This window comes from Pleurodeles waltl, chromosome 8, assembly GCF_031143425.1.
Source record: "Pleurodeles waltl isolate 20211129_DDA chromosome 8, aPleWal1.hap1.20221129, whole genome shotgun sequence".
NCBI lineage: Eukaryota > Metazoa > Chordata > Amphibia > Caudata > Salamandridae > Pleurodeles > Pleurodeles waltl.
The window spans coordinates 1,546,693,725-1,546,713,573 of NC_090447.1; the positions used below are offsets into that span (position 1 = coordinate 1,546,693,725).

The 19,849-nt window shown below is 48.8% G+C and overlaps 1 protein-coding gene across 1 annotated transcript in view; it reads right to left on the bottom strand.

Annotated features, from left to right (window-relative positions):
- The window catches only part of LOC138248976 (zinc finger protein 665-like), a 106,692-nt gene that overhangs the window by 42,539 nt on the left and 44,304 nt on the right, over nt 1-19,849 (bottom strand). Inside the window, exon 2 of the mRNA XM_069203028.1 lies at nt 15,457-15,553. The gene's annotated coding sequence lies outside the window, so the exon portion shown is untranslated. The remainder of the gene's footprint in view (nt 1-15,456; nt 15,554-19,849) is intronic.

Sequence of the window (19,849 nt, forward strand, 5' to 3'; positions counted from 1 at the left end):
AAGGGGAAGTTTCTAGCCCTTGTCGTTCCTGCAGAATCCTCAGCTTCTACTGTCCAGTAGCAGCTTCTTTGCACCCACAGCTGGCATTTCCTGGGCATCTGCCCATCTCCGACTTGTTTGTGACTTTTGGACTTGGTCCCCTTGTTCCACAGGTACCCTCGACTGGAAATCCATCGTTGTTGCATTTCTGGTTTGTGTCTTTCCTGCAGAATTCCCCTATCACGACTTCTATGTCCTTTGGGGAACTTTAGTGTACTTTGCACTCACTTTTCAGGGTCTTGGGGTGGGCTATTTTTCTAACCCTCACTGTTTTCTAACAGTCCCAGCGACCCTCTACAAGGTCACATAGGTTTGGGGTCCATTCGTGGTTCACATTCCACTTTTGGAGTATATGGTTTGTGTTGCCCCTATCCCCATGTGTCCCCATTGCATCCTATTGTAACTATACATTGTTTGCACTGTTTTCTAAGACTATACTGCAAATTTTTGGTATTGTGTACATATATCTTGTGTATATTTGCTATCCTCATACTGAGGGTACTCACTGAGATACTTTGGCATATTGTCATAAAAATAAAGTACCTTTATTTTTAGTATATCTGTGTATTGTGTTTTCTTATGATATTGTGCAAGTGACACTAGTGGTACTGTAGGAGCTTCACTCGTCTCCTAGTTCAGCCTAAGCTGCTCTGCTAAGCTACCATTATCTATCAGCATAAGCTGCTAGACACCCTATACACTAATAAGGGATACCTGGGCCTGGTGCAAGGTGCAAGTACCCCTTGGTACTCACTACAAGCCAGTCCAGCCTCCTACATTGGTTGTGCAGCGGTGGGATAAGTGCTTTGTAACTACTTACCACTTTTGTCATTGTACTTTTCATAAGAGAAAAATATACAAAACAAGTTCAGTGTATGTACACCTAACCAAAAAGTTTTGCATTTCCTCTTTTCACTCTTTTCTAAGTGCTGAAAAGTACCTCTAAACTTTCTAAAAGTTCTTAACAAGTTTTTTAAAGTTTTTTTTCTGTCTTTCTAAAAGTTCTGAAAAACTTTTTCTCTCTTTTTCTGCCACTTAAACACTGTCTAAAATGTCTGGCACAGCCCAAACTGTTGATCTGTCCAAACCTGATTATGATCACCTTTGCTGGAAAGGAGCAAGGAGTCTCTGCATAGATAGAGGTTTGAGTGTAGGGAAGAATCCCCCCAGAGAACTGTTGGTTAACATGCTTATAGAACAGGATAAGGCCAGAGGTGCCCCATCTGTTGAAAAAGTAGCCAATGGTTCCCAATCTGATCCAGGGACTCCCCTAGAAAAAGATTCAGGAAAGAAACTTCCTAGCCTGCCCATTACTAGACAGCCTAGCATAGTTGGTACTGATGTAGAGTCACACCATACTGATAGTGTTGTCTCACATCATAGCAAGAGTATTCCTTCTCACCATAGTAGAAGTGATGTTTCTGTTAACCAAGCTGTTAGGATGCCTTCTGTAAGGGATGGGTCTCCTTCTGTTCATTCTCACCATACTTCTGTATCAAGGAATGTCCCTCCCACCCACCCTGATGACAGATTGTTAGAAAGGGAGCTCAATAGATTGAGGGTGGAACAAACCAGACTGAAGCTCAAGAAGCAACAGATGGATTTGGATAGACAATCCTTAGAAGTGGAGAAAGAAAGACAGAAATTGGGTTTAGAAACCCATAGTGGCAGCAGCAGTATTCCCCATAGTCATCCTGCAAAAGAGCATGATTCCAGGAATCTGCACAAGATAGTTCCCCCTTATAAGGAAGGGGATGACATTAACAAGTGGTTTGCTGCACATAAGAGGGCCTGTGTTGTACAGGATGTCCCTCAAAGGCAGTGGGCTGCTATCCTATGGCTATCATTTAGTGGAAAGGGTAGGGATAGGCTCCTTACTGTGAAAGAAAGTGATGCCAATAATTTTACAGTTCTTAAGAATGCACTCCTGGATGGTTATGGCTTAACCACTGAACAGTACAGGTTGAAGTTCAGAGAGACCAAAAAGGAGTTTTCACAAGACTGGGTTGATTTTGTTGACCATTCAGTGAAGGCCTTGGAGGGGTGGTTACATGGCAGTAAAGTTACTGATTATGAAAGCCTGTATAACTTGATCCTGAGAGAGCATATTCTTAATAATTGTGTGTCTGATTTGTTACACCAGTACTTGGTGGACTCTGATCTGACCTCTCCCCAAGAATTGGGAAAGAAGGCAGACAAATGGGTCAGAACAAGGGTGAACAGAAAAGTTCATACAGGGGGTGACAAAGATGGCAATAAGAAGAAGGATGGTAAGTCTTCAGGCAAGGGTGGGGACAAATCTAAAAATGAGTCTTCATCGGGCCCACAAAAACACTCTGGTGGGCCCAAATCCTCTTCAAATCAAAACAAAGAAGAGAAACCATGGTGCTATTTATGTAAAATAAAAGGCCATTGGACAACAGATCCCAGTTGTCCAAAGAAAAGCACCAAGCCTCCTACCACTACAACCCCTACTGCTACACCTAGTGTCCCTACTAATAGCAGTGGTGGTTGGAGCAAACCTACTAATAGCCAATCTAAGGGAGTAGCTGGGCTCACTATTGGTAACTTAGTTGGGGGTGGGTCTGATTAGGGAGACCACAGAGGCTGTGTTAGTCTCTGAGGGGGCTATTGATTTAGCCACCTTGGTTGCTTGTTCCCTTAACATGGATAAGTACAAGCAGCTACCCCTAATAAATGGTGTTGAGGTTCAGGCCTACAGGGACACTGGTGCCAGTGTTACAATGGTAATAGAGAAACTGGTCCACCCTGAACAACACCTACTTGGTCACCATTACCAAGTAACCGATGCTCATAACAACACCCTTAGCCACCCCATGGCTGTTGTGAATCTCAACTGGGGGGTGGGGGGGTTACTGGCCCAAAGAAAGTTGTGGTTGCCTCAGATTTACCTGTAGACTGTCTATTAGGGAATGATTTAGAGACATCAGCTTGGGCAGAAGTGGAGTTGGAGGCTCATGCAGCAATGCTGGGCATTCCAGGGCATATTTTTGCTTTGAAAAGGGCTCAGGCCAAAAAGCAAAAAGGACAGGGTGACTTGGATCCTGGAAGAATGGACCAAGTGCTCCCTAAAGGTAGGGCTAGTAGAAGTAAAGCACTACCTACTATCCCTCCCTCTACAGTGGATTCTTCTTCTGAGGAAGAAGAATTTCCACCCTGTGCAGAACCTACGCCAGAGGAGCTGGAAGCAGACACTGCTGAGCTTTTGGGTGAAGGGGGGCCTGCCAGGGAGGAGCTGAGTGTGGCACAGCAGACCTGTCCCACACTAGAGGGTCTAAGGCAGCAAGCTGTCAAACAAGCAAATGGGTTTGTCAGTGACTCTCACAGAGTTTACTGGGAGGACAATCTTCTGTACACTGAAGCAAGGGATCCAAAACCTGGAGCTGCCAGGAGATTAGTGATTCCTCAGGAGTACAGAAAGTTCCTCCTAACTCTTGCTCACGACATTCCCTTAGCTGGACATTTGGGGCAAATGAAAACTTGGGACAGGCTTGTTCCCCTGTTTCATTGGCCTAGAATGTCAGAGGACACAAAAGATTTTTGTAAGTCCTGTGAAACCTGTCAAGCCAGTGGCAAGACAGGTGGCACCCCAAAGGCACCCCTTATTCTACTGCCTGTGGTTGGGGTTCCCTTTGAATGGGTAGGGGTTGACATAGTTGGCCCCCTTGACCCTCCTACTGCTTCAGGCAATAGGTTTATCTTGGTGGTAGTGGACCATGCCACCAGATATCCTGAAGCAATTCCTCTAAGGACCACTACAGCTCCTGCAAAGGAGGGCAAAGGTCCTACTGGGAATCTTTTCCAGGGTGGGCTTCCCAAAAGAGGTGGTATCAGACAGGGGAAGCAATTTCATGTCTGCTTACTTGAAGGCCATGTGGAAGGAGTGTGGTGTGACATACAAGTTCACCACACCCTATCATCCACAAACAAATGGACTGGTGGAGAGATTTAACAAAACTCTCAAAGGCATGATTATGGACTCCCTGAAAAACTCCGCAGGAGATGGGATATCCTTCTACCATGCCTCGTTTTTGCTTACAGGGAGGTACCCCAGAAAGGAGTGGGCTTCAGCCCCTTTGAACTTCTTTTTGGTCACCCTGTGAGAGGTCCTCTAACACTTGTAAAGGAGGGTTGGGAACAACCTTTAAAAGCTCCTAAGCAAGACATAGTGGACTATGTACTTGGCCTAAGATCAAGAACGGCTGAGTACATGAAAAAGGCCAGTAAAAACCTCCAGGCCAGCCAAGAGCTCCAAAAGCAATGGCATGACCAGAAGGCTGTTTTGGTTCAGTACCAACCAGGGCAGAAAGTGTGGGTCTTGGAGCCTGTGGCCCCAAGAGCACTCCAAGATAAATGGAGTGGACCCCACACAATTGTTGAGAAAAAGGGTGAAGTCACCTACTTAGTTGACTTAGGCACTGCCAGGAGTCCCCTTAGGGTGCTCCATGTCAATTGCCTGAAACCCTATTATGACAGGGCTGATCCCGCCCTGCTCATGGCAACTGATGAGGGACAGGAAGAAGACAGTGATCCTCTCCCTGATCTCTTCTCTTCCACAGAACAAGATGCTCTGGTGGAAGGTGTTGTACTGGCAGATTGTCTTACTGCTGAGCAGAAAGACCACTGCATAAATCTCCTGGGTCAGTTTTCTGAACTCTTCTCTACTGTGCCAGGTACCACTTCTTGGTGTGAGCACACTATAGATACTGGAGACAGCTTGCCTGTCAAAAGTAAGATCTATAGGCAGCCTGACCATGTCAGAGACTGCATAAAGCAAGAGGTGCAGAAAATGTTAGAACTGGGAGTGGTTGAGCACTCTGAAAGTCCATGGGCTTCTCCTGTGGTACTTGTACCAAAACCTAATTCCAAAGATGGAAAGAAGGAAATGCGGTTTTGTGTAGACTACAGAGGTCTCAACCAGGTAACCAAAACTGACGCTCACCCTATACCCAGGGCAGATGAGCTCATAGATACACTGGCATCTGCCAAGTATCTAAGCACTTTTGATTTGACTGCAGGGTATTGGCAGATCAAATTATCAGAAGATGCAAAAGCTAAAACTGCATTTTCAACCACTGGAGGCCATTACCAATTCACAGTAATGCCTTTTGGATTGAAAAATGCACCTGCCACTTTTCAGAGGTTGGTGAACACAGTCCTGCAAGGGCTGGAAGCTTTTAGTGCAGCATATTTGGACGATATAGCTGTCTTTAGCTCCAGCTGGGATGATCACCTGGTCCACCTATGGAAAGTTTTAGAGGCCCTGCATAAGGCAGGCCTCACTATCAAGGCTTCAAAGTGCCAGATAGGGCAGGGGAAGGTGGTTTGTCTGGGACACCTGGTTGGTGGAGAACAGATTGCACCACTTCAGGGGAAAATCCAAACTATTATTGATTGGGTTCCCCCTACTACTCAGACTCAGGTGAGAGCCTTTTTAGGCCTCACTGGGTACTATAGGCGGTTCATAAAGAACTATGGCTCCATTGCAGCCCCTCTTAATGACCTCATTTCAAAGAAAATGCCTAAGAAGGTATTATGGACAGCAAACTGTCAGAAAGCTTTTGAGGAGCTGAAGCAGGCCATGTGCTCTGCACCTGTCCTGAAAAGCCCTTGTTACTCTAAAAAAATCTATGTCCAAACTGATGCATCTGAATTAGTAGTAGGGGCAGTCCTATCACAACTTAATTCTGAGGGCCAGGATCAACCTGTTGCTTTTATTAGTAGGAGGTTGACCCCTAGAGAAAAGCGTTGGTCTGCCATTGAGAGGGAGGCCTTTGCTGTGGTCTGGGCACTGAAGAAGTTGAGGCCATACCTGTTTGGCACTCACTTCATTGTTCAGACAGACCACAAACCTCTACTATGGCTAAAACAAATGAAAGGTGAAAATCCAAAATTGTTGAGGTGGTCCATATCCCTACAGGGAATGGACTATACAGTGGAACATAGACCTGGGAGTACCCACTCCAATGCAGATGGACTCTCCAGATATTTCCACTTAGACAATGAAGACCCATCAGGTAATGACTAGTCTTATTGTCCTTCGTTTGGGGGTGGGGGGGAGGGGTTTGTGTAGGAAAGTACCATCTTGCCTGGCATGTTACCCCCATTTTTCACTGTATATATGTTGTTTTAGTTGTATGTGTCACTGGGACCCTGCCAACCAGGGCCCCAGTGCTCATAAGTGTGCCTGAAAGTGTTACCTGTGTTATGACTAACTGTCTCACTGAGGCTCTGCTATCCAGAACCTCAGTGGTTATGCTCTCTCATTTCTTTCCAAATTGTCACTAACAGGCTAGTGACCAATTTCACCAATTCACATTGGCATACTGGAACACCCTTATAATTCCCTAGTATATGGTACTGAGGTACCCAGGGTATTGGGGTTTCAAGAGATCCCTATGGGCTGCAGCATTTCTTTTGCCACCCATAGGGAGCTCTGACAATTCTTACACAGGCCTGCCACTGCAGCCTGAGTGAAATAACATCCACGTTATTTCACAGCCATTTACCACTGCACTTAAGTAACTTATAAGTCACCTATATGTCTAACCTTTACCTGGTAAAGGTTAGGTGCAAAGTTACTTAGTGTGTGGGCACCCTGGCACTAGCCAAGGTGCCCCCACATTGTTCAGGACAAATTCCCCGGACTTTGTGAGTGCGGGGACACCATTACACGCGTGCACTACACATCGGTCACTACCTATGTGTAGCTTCACAATGGTAACTCCGAATATGGCCATGTAACATGTCTAAGATCATGGAATTGCCCCCTCTATGCCATCCTGGCATTGTTGGCACAATCCCATGATCCCACGGGTCTGTAGCTCAGACCCGGGTACTGCCAAACTGCCTTTTCAGGGGTTTCACTACAGCTACTGCTGCTGCCAACCCCTCAGACAGGTTTCTGCCCTCCTGGAGTCCAGCCAGGCTTGGCCCAGGATGGCAGAACAAAGGACTTCCTCAGAGAGAGGGTGTTACACCCTCTCCCTTTGGAAAAAGGTGTTAAGGCAGGGAAGGAGTAGCCTCCCCCAGCCTCTGGAAATGCTTTCATGGGCACAGATGGTGCCTATTTCTGCATAAGCCAGTCTACACCGGTTCAGGGACCCCTCATCCCTGCTCTGGCGCGAAACTGGACAAAGGAAAGGGGAGTGACCACTCCCCTGACCTGCACCTCCCCTGGGAGGTGCCCAGAGCTCCTCCAGTGTGCTCCAGACCTCTGCCATCTTGGAAACAGAGGTGCTGCTGGCACACTGGAATGCTCTGAGTGGCCAGGGCCAGTAGGTGACGTCAGAGACTCCTTCTGATAGGCTCCTTCAGGTGTTACTAGCGTATCCTCTCTCCTAAGTAGCCAAACCCTCTTTTCTGGCTATTTAGGGTCTCTGCTTTGGGGATTTCCTTAGATAACGAATGCAAGAGCTCATCAGAGTTCCTCTGCATCTCTCTCTTCACCTTCTGCCAAGAAATCGACTGCTGACTGCGCTGGAAGCCTGCAAAACTGCAACAAAGTAGCAAAGACGACTACTGCAACTCTGTAACGCTGATCCTGACGCCTTCTCGACTGTTTTCCTGGTGGTGCATGCTGTGGGGGTAGTCTGCCTCCTCTCTGCACTAGAAGCTCCGAAGAAATCTCCTGTGGGTCGACGGAATCTTCCCCCTGCTACCGCAGGCACCAAAGAACTGCATCACCGGTCCCCTGGGTCTCCTCTCAGCACGACGAGCGAGGTCCCTTGAATCCAGCAACTGTGTCCAAGTGACTCCCACAGTCCAGTGACTCTTCAGTCCAAGTTTGGTGGAGGTAAGTCCTTGCCTCCCCACGCCAGACTGCATTGCTGGGAACCGCGACTTTTGCAGCTACTCCGGCCTCTGTGCACTTCCGGCGGAAATCCTTTGTGCACAGCCAAGCCTGGGTCCAAGGCACTCTAACCTGCATTGCATGACCTTCTAAGTTGTCCTCCGGCGGCGTGGGACTCCTTTGTGCAACTTCGGGTGAGCACTGTTTCACTCCTCTTCGTAGTGCCTGTTCCGGCACTTCTGCGGGTGCTGCCTGCTTCTGAGAGGGCTCCTTGTCTTGCTCGACGCCCCCTCTGTCCCCAGACGCAATTGGCGACATCCTGGTCCCTCCTGGGCCACAGCAGCATCCAAAAACCCTAACCCTTGCAGCTAGCAAGGCTTGTTTGCGGTCTTTCTGCACGGAAACACTTCTGCACGACTCTCCACGGCGTGGGGGATCCATCCTCCAAAGGGGAAGTTTCTAGCCCTTGTCGTTCCTGCAGAATCCTCAGCTTCTACTGTCCAGTAGCAGCTTCTTTGCACCCACAGCTGGCATTTCCTGGGCATCTGCCCATCTCCGACTTGCTTGTGACTTTTGGACTTGGTCCCCTTGTTCCACAGGTACCCTCGACTGGAAATCCATTGTTGTTGAATTGCTGGTTTGTGTCTTTCCTGCAGAATTCCCCTATCACGACTTCTATGTCCTTTGGGGAACTTTAGTGTACTTTGCACTCACTTTTCAGGGTCTTGTGGTGGGCTATTTTTCTAACCCTCAGTGTTTTCTTACAGTCCCAGCAACCCTCTACAAGGTCACATAGGTTTGGGGTCCATTTGTGGTTCGCATTCCACTTTTGGAGTATATGGTTTGTGTTGCCCCTATCCCTATGTGTCCCCATTGCATCCTATTGTAACTATACATTGTTTGCACTGTTTTCTAAGACTATACTGCATATTTTTGGTATTGTGTACATATATCTTGTGTATATTTGTTATCCTCATACTGAGGGTACTCACTGAGATACTTTGGCATATTGTCATAAAAATAAAGTACCTTTATTTTTAGTATATCTGTGTATTGTGTTTTCTTATGATATTGTGCAAGTGACACTAGTGGTACTGTAGGAGCTTCACTCGTCTCCTAGTTCAGCCTAAGCTGCTCTGCTAAGCTACCATTATCTATCAGCATAAGCTGCTAGACCCCCTATACACTAATAAGGGATACCTGGGCCTGGTGCAAGGTGTAAGTACCCCTTGGTACTCACTACAAGCCAGTCCAGCCTCCTACATGCAGTCAATGTCCAACATCGGCAGTTGGTTTGCAGTTGGTCAGTAGTACTGGTCAGTAGTACTGGTCTTGGCCTTGGCAAATGCAAGAAACGATTAAGACAGTTTGGCATGGCTGAAGAGGACCAGCAAGGCCCAGGGGACTCGACCCAAGAACGGGAGTCTGAGGGACCCTCAAAAGCTGAGAGAGTCACAGAAAGCAGAGGCAGACCCCACAGGCGACCCACATGGAGCAAGCACAGGAGTCGCGGTGAGGCCCATGCAGCACACCTGAAAAGGAGTTCCACATCGCTGGACCAGCAAGCAGGAGATTGTGCGTTGCAGGGCAGAGTGCTGGTGGCTGGGGCTACGAGAAGCCTAAAGATCCCTTGGACGAGGAACAAACAAGCCTTGGTAGCTGCAAGAGATGCGGTGCACAGGGGTACAGTCCTGCAAAGAGAGGCAAGAGCTTACCGTCTCCCAAGTTGCAAAGTTGGTAGAAAGGACCAAGGGGACCACTCCAGACCACCACCTGTGATGCAGGATCCACGTAGTTCCGGAGAAGAGATGATCCAAGGAGCCGGTCGTCGTTGCAGTTGGTGCCTGCGGATGCAGGGGGGTGACTCCTTCACTCCAAGGGTGATTCCTTCTTGCTTCCTGTGCAGGCTGAAGACTCGTCACCCTCAGAGGATGCACAGCCAGGGAAATGTTGCAGTTGCTGGAACCCCAGGAAGGGGGGCTGGTCCCAGCTTGACCACCTATCAAGAGGGGCTGTGACGTCACCTGCCTGACCTGACGACTCAGATGCTCCCAGTGGCCTCTGCCCACCTTGGATTCAAGATGACAGATTCAAGTGGCTACCTGGAGGAGCTCTGGGCACCACCCCTGGGGTGGTGATGGACAGGGAAGTGGTTACTCCCCTTTCCATTGTTCAGTTTCACGCCAGAGCAGAGGCTGGGGGTCCCTGGTCTCGTGCAAACCGGCTTATGGAAGGAGGGCACCAAATGTGCCCTTCAAAGCATACCGGTGGCTTGGGGAGGCTACACCTCCCAGGCCATGTAACTCCTATTTCCACAGGGAGGGGGTGTTGTCTCCCTCTCCCAAAGGAAATCCTTTGTTCTGCCTTCCTAGAATTCAGCTGTTGAAGCAGCAGGAGGGCAGAAACCTGTCTGTAGGATGGCAGCAGCGCAAGCCGCCTGGAAACCCCTGAAAACTGGTAGGAGCAAAGCGGGGGGTCCTCTAAGGAGCCTCCAGAGTGCATGGAATCATACAACCAATACTGGCAACAGTATCGGGGTATGAATCCAACATGTTTGATACCAAACATGCCCAGGTTCAGAGTTACCATTTTGTAGCTGGACATAGGTAGTGACACAGTACACAGCTGAAATGGCTTCCTCGCGGTTATGAAGCCAGGGAATTGAAGCTGGAGCTCGTAGAGGCACCTCTGCTCAGGCAGGGGTGCCCTCACACACAGGTACCTGCACCTAGCCCTCTGGGCTAGGAGGGCGTACCATAGGGGTGACTTACAGTGACCAGGTGCAGTGACCTGTAGTGAAAGGGTGCATGGACCTTTTCACGCAGGCTGCAAAGGAAGGCCTGCAGACTTATTTTCCATAGGTTCCCATGCGTTGCATAGTACATTCTGCAGCCTGTGGGGATCCCCTGGTGCCCTAATGCCCAGGGTACCTAAGTACCATATACTAGGAACTTACATGGTGGCACCAGTATGCCAATTGCGGGGTGTACATGTAGGAAAGTACTATCTTGCCTGGCATGTTACCCCCATATTTCACTGAATATATGTTGTTTTAGTGTATGTCTCACTGGGACCCTGCCAGGCAGGGCCCCAGTGCTCATAAGTGTGCCCTGTATGTGTTCCCTGTGTGATGACTAACTGTCTCACTGAGGCTCTGCTAACCAGAACCTCAGTGGTTATGCTATCTCTGCTTTCCAAATTATCACTAACAGGCTAGTGGCCAATTTCACCAATTCACATTGGCATACTGGAACACCCTTATAATTCCCCAGTATATGGTACTGAGGTACCCAGGGTATTGGGGTTCCAGGAGATCCCTATGGGCTGCAGCATTTATTTTGCCACCCATAGGGAGATCTAACAATTCTTACACAGGCCTGCCAGTGCAGCATGAGTGAAATAACGTCCACGTTATTTCACAGCCATTTACCACTGCACTTAAGTAACTTATAAGTCACCTATATGTCTAACCTTCACCTGGTGAAGGTTGGGTGCAAAGTTACTTAGTGTGTGGGTACCCTGGCACTAGCCAAGGTGCCCCCCACATCGTTCAGGGCAAATTCCCCGGACTTTGTAAGTGCGGGGACACCATTTCACACGTGCACTATACATAGGTCACTACCTATGTATAGCATCACAATGGTAACTCCGAACATGGCCATGAAACATGTCTGAGATCATGGAATTGTCACTTGGGGAGACAATTCCATGATCCCCCGGGTCTCTAGCACAGAACCCGGGTACTGCCAAACTGCCTTTCCGGGGTCTCCACTGCAGCTGCTGCTGCTGCCAACCGCTCAGACAGGTTTCTGCCCTCCTGGGGTCCAGACAGCCCTGGCCCAGGAAGGCAGAACAAAGGATTTCCTCTGAGAGAGGGTGTGACACCCTCTCCCTTTGGAAATAGGTGTGATGGCTGGGGAGGAGTAGCCTCCCACAGCCTCTGGAAATGCTTTGATGGGCACAGATGCTGCCCATCTCTGCATAAGCCAGTCTACACCGGTTTAGGGATCCCCCAGCTCTGCTCTGGCACGAAACTGGACAAAGGAAAGGGGAGTGACCACTCCCCTGACCTGCACCTCCCAGGGGAGGTGCCCAGAGCTCCTCTGGTGTGCCCCAGACCTCTGCCATCTTGGAAACAGAGGTGTTGCTGGCACACTGGACTGCTCTGAGTGGCCAGTGCCATCAGGTGACGTCAGAGACCCCTTCTGATAGGCTCTTACCTTTCTTACTAGCCTATCCTCCTTCCTAGGTAGCCAAACCTCCTTTTCTGGCTATTTAGGGTCTCTGCTTTGGGGAATTCTTCAGATACCGAATGAAAGAGCTCACCAGAGTTCCTCTGCATCTCCCTCTTCACCTTCTGCCAAAGGATCGACCGCTGACTGCTCAGGACGCCTGCAAAACTGCAACAAAGTAGCAAAGACGACTACTGCAACCTTGTATCGATTCATCCTGCCGGCTTTCTCGCCTGTTTCCTGGTGGTGCATGCTCTGGGGGTAGCCTGCCTCCTTCTTGCACCAGGAGCTCTGAAGAAATCTCCTGTGGGTCGACGGAATCTTCCCCCTGCAACCGCAGAAACAAAAGACTGCATCATCGGTCCTCTGGGTCCCCTCTCAGCACGACGAGCATGGTCCCCGGAACTCAGCAACTCTGTCCAAGTGACTCCAACAGTCCAGTGACTCTTCAGTCCAAGTTTGGTGGAGGTAAGTCCTTGCCTCCCCACGCTAGACTGCATTGCTGGGTACCGCGTGATTTGCAGCTGCTCCGGCTCCTGTGCACTCTTCCAGGATTTCCTTCATGCATAGCCAAGCCTGGGTCCCCGACACTCTATCCTGCAGTGCACAACCTTCTGAGTTGTCCTCAGGCGTCGTGGGACTCCCTTTTGTGTCTTCGGGTGGACTCCGGTTCACTCCTTTTCTAAGTGCCTGATCCGGTACTTCTGCGGGCGCTGCCTTCTTCTGTGAGGGCTCCCTGACTTGCTGGGTGCCCCCTCTGTCTCCTCATCCAAGTGGCGACATCCTGGTCCCTCCTGGGCCACAGCAGCATCCAAAAACCCTAACCGCGACCCTTGCAGCTAGCAAGGCTTGTTTGCGGTCTTTCTTCGTGGGAACACCTCTGCAAGCTTCTTCACGACGTGGGACATCCATCCTTCAAAGGGGAAGTTTCTAGTCCTCTTCGTTCTTGCAAAACACCAAGCTTCTTCCATCTGGTGGCAGCTTCCTTGCACCCTCAGCTGGCATTTCCTGGGCTCCTGCCCACTCTTGACACTGTTGCGACTCTTGGACTTGGTCCCCTTGTCTTACAGGTACTCAGGTCCGGAAATCCACTGTTGTTGCATTGCTAGTGTTGGTTTTCCTTGCAGAATCCCCCTATCACGACTTCTGTGCTCTCTGGGGGTTGTAGGTGCACTTTACACCTACCTTACAGGGTCTTAGGGTGGGCTATTTTTCTAACCCTCACTGTTTTCTTACAGTCCCAGCGACCCTCTACAAGCTCACATAGGTTTGGGGTCCATTTGTGGTTCGCATTCCACTTTTGGAGTATATGGTTTGTGTTGCCCCTATACCTATGTGCTCCTATTGCAATCTATTGTAACTTTACACTGCTTGCATTACTTCCTTTTGCTATTACTGCATATTTTTGGTATTGTGTACATATATCTTGTGTATATTTGGCATCGTCATACTGAGGGTACTCACTGAGATACTTTTGGCATATTGTCATAAAAATAAAGCACCTTTATTTTTAGTATATCTGTGTATTTTGTTTTCTTATGATATTGTGCATATGACACCAGTGGTATAGTAGGAGCTTTGCATGTCTCCTAGTTCAGCCTAAGCTGCTGTGCTATAGCTACCTTCTATCAGCCTAAGCTGCTAGAAACACCTCTTCTACACTAAGGGATAACTGGACCTGGCACAAGGTGTAAGTACCTCTGGTACCCACTACAAGCCAGGCCAGCCTCTTACAGTACAAAGTCAGGAACAACCAAATTTAGAAGGAGAGCATAGTAACGGGGGTCCTGGTTAGCAGGATCCCAGTGAACACAGTCAAAACACACTGACAGCAGGCAAAAAGTGGTAGTAACCATGCCAAAAAGAGGGTACTTTCCTACAGAGGCTATCCACTTTACGAATTTTACTCAGTGTTGCCATCAATTTCAGGGAGATCATTGGGAAACCTATCCTTTTCCGTCAGCTATGCAGGTAGTTCGAGCAATTGCAATGGACATTTTGGATTCTGGTATATTACAGGGCACCCTATTGGTAATTGTATCCATTTCAGGGAGATCCAAAGTGATAATGAGTGTTGTGATGGCATATTTGGGTCCCTCTAGGAAGACTACTAGAAAAGTATGGCGATTGCATTGATTTCATGGAGGCCTGGAGCCTACCTAGAGAACAGATATTCATCATGGCGAACTTGGATGCTCTAACACATCATGGCGTGCTTGGATGCTCTAACACACGGCACTAGTTGTGTTATTCCTTCATGGAACAGATGCAGCCTGCGCACTGCAGGAGAAGGTGCAGAAGGCAGAGAACCAATCAGCAGCACTACTGCCAATAAGACACTGCTCCTGCCAGAAGGCAAGCCTGAGGGACGTCGAAGAGATCCCTTCAGAAGACTCCTTTCATATGAGGGAATTGACAAGTGCTCATAGATAGAAAAAGCATATACGGTTGAAACATGGTTTGTCAATGCATCCTTCCTGAAGTGTATAGTATTATTGTATTTCTACAGGGAGCAGGCACACTTGTTTGAGAATTGAGAAATTTGGGCAAATCTCCATGCAATTAGTTACATATATGTAACGGGCGAGGTGCCGATCCCGGGTCCGAAGCTCCCGTCGGGGAAGAAAACCGATACCCCCGGGGCACGGAGGAGGATTCCCCTAGAATGACGTATGACGCGGAGGGCGTCATAAAGAGGAAAAGAGAAGACGGACGAAGAGAGAGGTCGGAGGAAAAGGAGGAGCCGAGAACGCGGAGAAGCCGAGGAGAGGAAACCACCATCATCCAGGAGCCGGAGGAAGAGCGAGAAAACACCGTGGCAGGAGAGCAGAGCACGAAAGGAGAACCCACCTTCACCCAGGAGCTAAAGGGAGAGGAAGACACCGCCAGCAAAGTGATCGAGACGGAGGGAGAGACCCGGAAGTCGGGACGCCTCGAGGACAAGAAGAACCAGTGGGCGACCCCCAACCCGACCGAAGAGAAATCGGGGGACCACCTACGTGCCGGCCGCGCCCCTGGAAGGACGTGGCCCTCCCAGGTACGACTATACCCTGCCTGGCAGACTCTGTCAGGTTGGCTCACAGGGAAAAGAGGGAGGTGGGGGGGAGAAAAGGGAGGACGGGGAGGTTTCTTTAAAAGAAGGGCATAGACCTGCAGAGAGAGGGGAGACCCGTTTACTTAACCCACGGACTGGGACACCTCCCGAGAAACCATAGAAAGAAGAGAAGGGGTTGTCCGGGACAAAGGGGAGAGAAGGCACAATAAATAAATAGAGAAACCCACCACAACCAGCACCGCCGCCCCTACCTGTTTCACAACCCCTACTAACCCCTATCTGATCCCTTACCTTAGCCCTACTTCATTTTCACTTACCTGATTATTTTTATTTTTCCTTTCTTTTGGGGAATACGGGCGACCGGAGGACGGGAAACCAGACCGCCTCAAGACGGAGCCAAGACACCACCAAAGCCTGGAAAGAGAAAAGAAAAGGGGCTTTGAGGAAATAGAAATTAGGGCTGATCTTGTGAAGAGGAACAAGAGAGGACTGGCCAAGATATAAATAAAACAGTATTATTCCCTCAAATAGCAGTGCCTGTCGTATTCTTCCAATATCTTGCATACATCAGATAACGAACCCATTTACAATATACATCTGCTTCATACATATCAGTAGGGAATATCTTGAAAATCAGAGTGGATTTTACGGTAGATAAGCCAGACCTATTTTCAATATGGCTACATCACAGGCACAATGAATTCCATAACTGCTCTTCTGGGCATGGTCAGACCTTAACACTCTTGGAGGCGGGTGAGGTAGACGGGTATCCCCATTCAGATGATGATTCTTCCATTTAATGCTTCATTCTCTACATTCAAAACTATAAATTTGGCCTGTAACCACTGAAAAGCTTTGCTTGAAGGAAATGTAGGCTTCACAACACAGTTGTGGCTAGACACTGCGGCCAAACCACTCTAGCCGTTTGGCCGTGCGCAGGGGGAGCTCACCGTGGCCTGTCTCTCTGGGTATGAGAATTGGTGTGAACAGGGTGTATCTGGGTGTGAGGGTGGCTCTGAGAGTGTCTGTTTGGGAGTGAGAGTGGATGCGTCAGTGTCTTAGTGGGTCAGTGAGTGGGTGCGCCACTGTCTGTATGGGTCTATGAGTGGGTGCATGAGTGTTTCAGTGGGTCTGTGAGTGGGTGCGTGAGGGTCTGAGTGCTGCCAGGAGTGGATGCCGGCATCACCAAGAAACTTCAATCAAGACTACAAAGAGACAAGAATGCAGCAGCCAGACTCAGCCTGGACATCCCACAACACAGCTCCATCTCCTCCCATTTCAGAGACCTACACTGGCTCCCAGTCAACAAGTGCATCACATACAAAGTCCTGATACACACCTACAAGACACTGCACAACACAGGACCGGCATACCTCAACCACCGCCTCACCGTCTACATACCCAACAGCTACTTTGCAGCCGTCCCCAAGATCTGGAAAAGTACAGCAGGAGGAAGATCTTTCTCCTACCTCGCAGCCCGTACATGGAATGCACTACCCCTCAAGCACAGGCAGACGCATCACTGAAGCAGTTCAAGAAGGACCTCAAGATCTGGCTCTTCGACTGAACGGCACGCCCACATAAGAACCTATGTGTGATTAGCAGCGCTATACAAATCCTTGATTGATTGATTGATCTGAGTGGGTCTGTGAGTGGGTGCGTTAATGTCTGAGTGGGTGCATAAGCATCTGAGTGGGTGTGAGTGGGAGAAAGGGATTGAAAGAGAGTGAGAGATAGAGAATTTTTTATTGGATAATATTTTTGATGGATGATATACTTAGAATGAGATATTTCTGTACAAATTGAAAAGAAAAACGTTTTTGTCAATTAAAAAGAGTGAGATCAACTTTCAGTATGAACCTTAGACTTCTGAAGTTTAAAAGAAATTAAAGAAGGAAAACTACCACAGACACACCTGGAGTAGAACCCTCAACTTTGAGTGTGAGGGTCTGTGACTGTAATCTTTGAAGTCACTGCATGGAGAGACCATTGGAATGACAATCTCTCTCTCTTTCTCTTCCATCCCATTATCATTTACCTTAGGGCATGAGTTATAATTACTTGAGATAACTCTAACTGTAACAGGTGAATTTCTATGGTTTTGTACGTTTAAAATGTCAGCTTAACTATAATGTCCCTGTAACCTTTGTTTTTTTAAGTGATATATATCTTTAAAACCATAGCCTTACGAAACAGATAAAGCTATTTCAAAGCCCAGACCTAAAAAATAAAGATGGCATTGTACAATCTCTCACTTCTGAAGAAAGTGAAATTGTTTCTTCCAGAAAGCAACTTCAGAACTGCTGTTTAAGGTCTTGTACTCTTGCATTTGAATGGTGGTACCTGTAGGAGGCTGGACTGGCTTGTAGTGAGTACCAAGGGGTACTTGCACCTTGCACCAGGCCCAGTTATCCCTTATTAGTGTATAGGGTGTCTAGCAGCTTAGGCTGATAGATAATGGTAGCTTAGCAGAGTAGCTTGGGCTAAACTAGGAGACGTGTGAAGCTACTACAGTACCACAAGTGTCACTTGCACAATATCATAAGAAAACACAATACACAGTTATACTAAAAATAAAGGTACTTTATTTTTATGACAATATGTCACAGTATCTCAGAGTGTACCCTCAGAGTGAGGATAGCAAATATACACAAGTTATATGTACACAGTACTAAAAATATGCAGTATAGTCTTAGAAAACAGTGCAAACAATGTATAGTTACAATAGGATGCAATGGAGACACATAGGGATAGGGGCAACACAAACCATATACTCCAAAAGTGGAATGCGAACCACGAATGGACCCCAAACCTATGTGACCTTGTAGAGGGTCGCTGGGACTATTAGAAAATAGTGAGAGTTAGAAAATTAGCCCTCCCCAAGACCCTGAAAAGTGAGTGCAAAGTGCACTAAAGTTCCCCAAAAGACAAAGAAGTCGTGATAGAGGAATAATGCAGGAAAGACACAAACCAACAATGCAACAACTGTGGATTTCCAATCTAGGGTACCTGTGGAACAAGGGGACCAAGTCCAAAAGTCACAAGCAAGTCGGAGATGGGCAGATGCCCAGGAAATGCCAGCTGCGGGTGCAAAGAAGCTTCTACTGGACAGAAGAAGCTGCGGTTTCTGCAGGAACGAAAAGGGCTAGAGACTTCCCCTTTGGTGGACGGATCCCTCTCGCCTTGGAGAGTCGTGCAGAAGTGTTTTCCCGCCGAAAGAACGCCAACAAGCCTTGCTAGCTGCAAATCGTGCGGTTAGCGTTTTTGGACGCTGCCGAGGCCCAGGAGGTCGCAAATTGGACCAGGAGAGAGAGGGGACGTCGAGCAAGACAAGGAGCCCTCTCTGAAGCAGGTAGCACCCGGAGAAGTGCCAGAAACAGGCACTACGAGGATGCGTGAAACAGTGCTCGCCGAAGTTGCACAAAGGAGTCCCACGTCGCCGGAGACCAACTTAGAAAGTCGTGCAATGCAGGTTAGAATGCCGTGGACCCAGGCTTGGCTGTGCACAAAGGATTTCCGCCGGAAGTGCACAGGGGCCGGAGAAGTTGCAAAAGTCGCGGTTACCAACAATGCAGTCTGGAGTGGGGAGGCAAGGACTTACCTCCACCAAACTTGGACTGAAGAGTCACTGGACTGTGGCAGTCACTTGGACAGAGTTGCTTAGTTCAAGGGACCTCGCTCGTCCTGCTGAGAGGAGACCCAGAGGACCGGTGATGCAGTTCTTTGGTGCCTGCGGTTGCAGGGGGAAGATTCCGTCGACCCACGGGAGATTTCTTCGGAGCTTCTGGTGCAGAGAGGAGGCAGGCTACCCCCACAGCATGCACAAGCAGGAATACAGTCGAGAAGGCGGCAGGATCAGCGTTACAGATTTGCAGTAGTCATCTTTGCTACTATGTTGCAGGTTTGCAGGCTTCCAGCGCGGTCAGCAGTCGATTCCTTATCAGAAGGTGAAGAGAGAGATGCAGAGGAACTCGGATGAGCTCTTGCATTCGTTATCTAAAGTTTCCCCAGAGACAGAGACCCTAAATAGCCAGAAAAGAGGGTTTGGCTACTTAGGAGAGAGGATAGGCTACTAACACCTGAAGGAGCCTATCAGAAGGAGTCTCTGACGTCACCTGGTGGCACTGGCCACTCAGAGCAGTCCAGTGTGCCAGCAGCACCTCTGTTTCCAAGATGGCAGAGGTCTGGAGCACACTGGAGGAGCTCTGGACACCTCCCAGGGGAGGTGCAGGTCAGGGGAGTGGTCACTCCCCTTTCCTTTGTCCAGTTTCACGCCAGAGCAGGGGCTAAGGGGTCCCTGAACCGGTGTAGACTGGCTTATGCAGAAATGGGCACCAAAAGTGCCCATGAAAGCATTTCCAGAGGCTGGGGGAGGCTACTCCTCCCCTGCCTTCACACCATTTTCCAAAGGGAGAGGGTGTAACACCCTCTCTCAGAGGAAGTCCTTTGTTCTGCCATCCTGGGACAAGCCTGGCTTGACCCCAGGGGGGCAGAAACCTGTCTGAGGGGTTGGCAGCAGCAGCAGCTGCAGTGAAACCCCAGGAAAGGCAGTTTGGCAGTACCAGGGTCTGTGCTACAGACCACTGGGATCATGGAATTGTCCCAATCATGCCAGGATGGCATAGAGGGGGCCATTCCATGATCTTAGACATGTTACATGGCCATATTCGGAGTTACCATTGTGAAGCTACATATAGGTAGTGACCTATA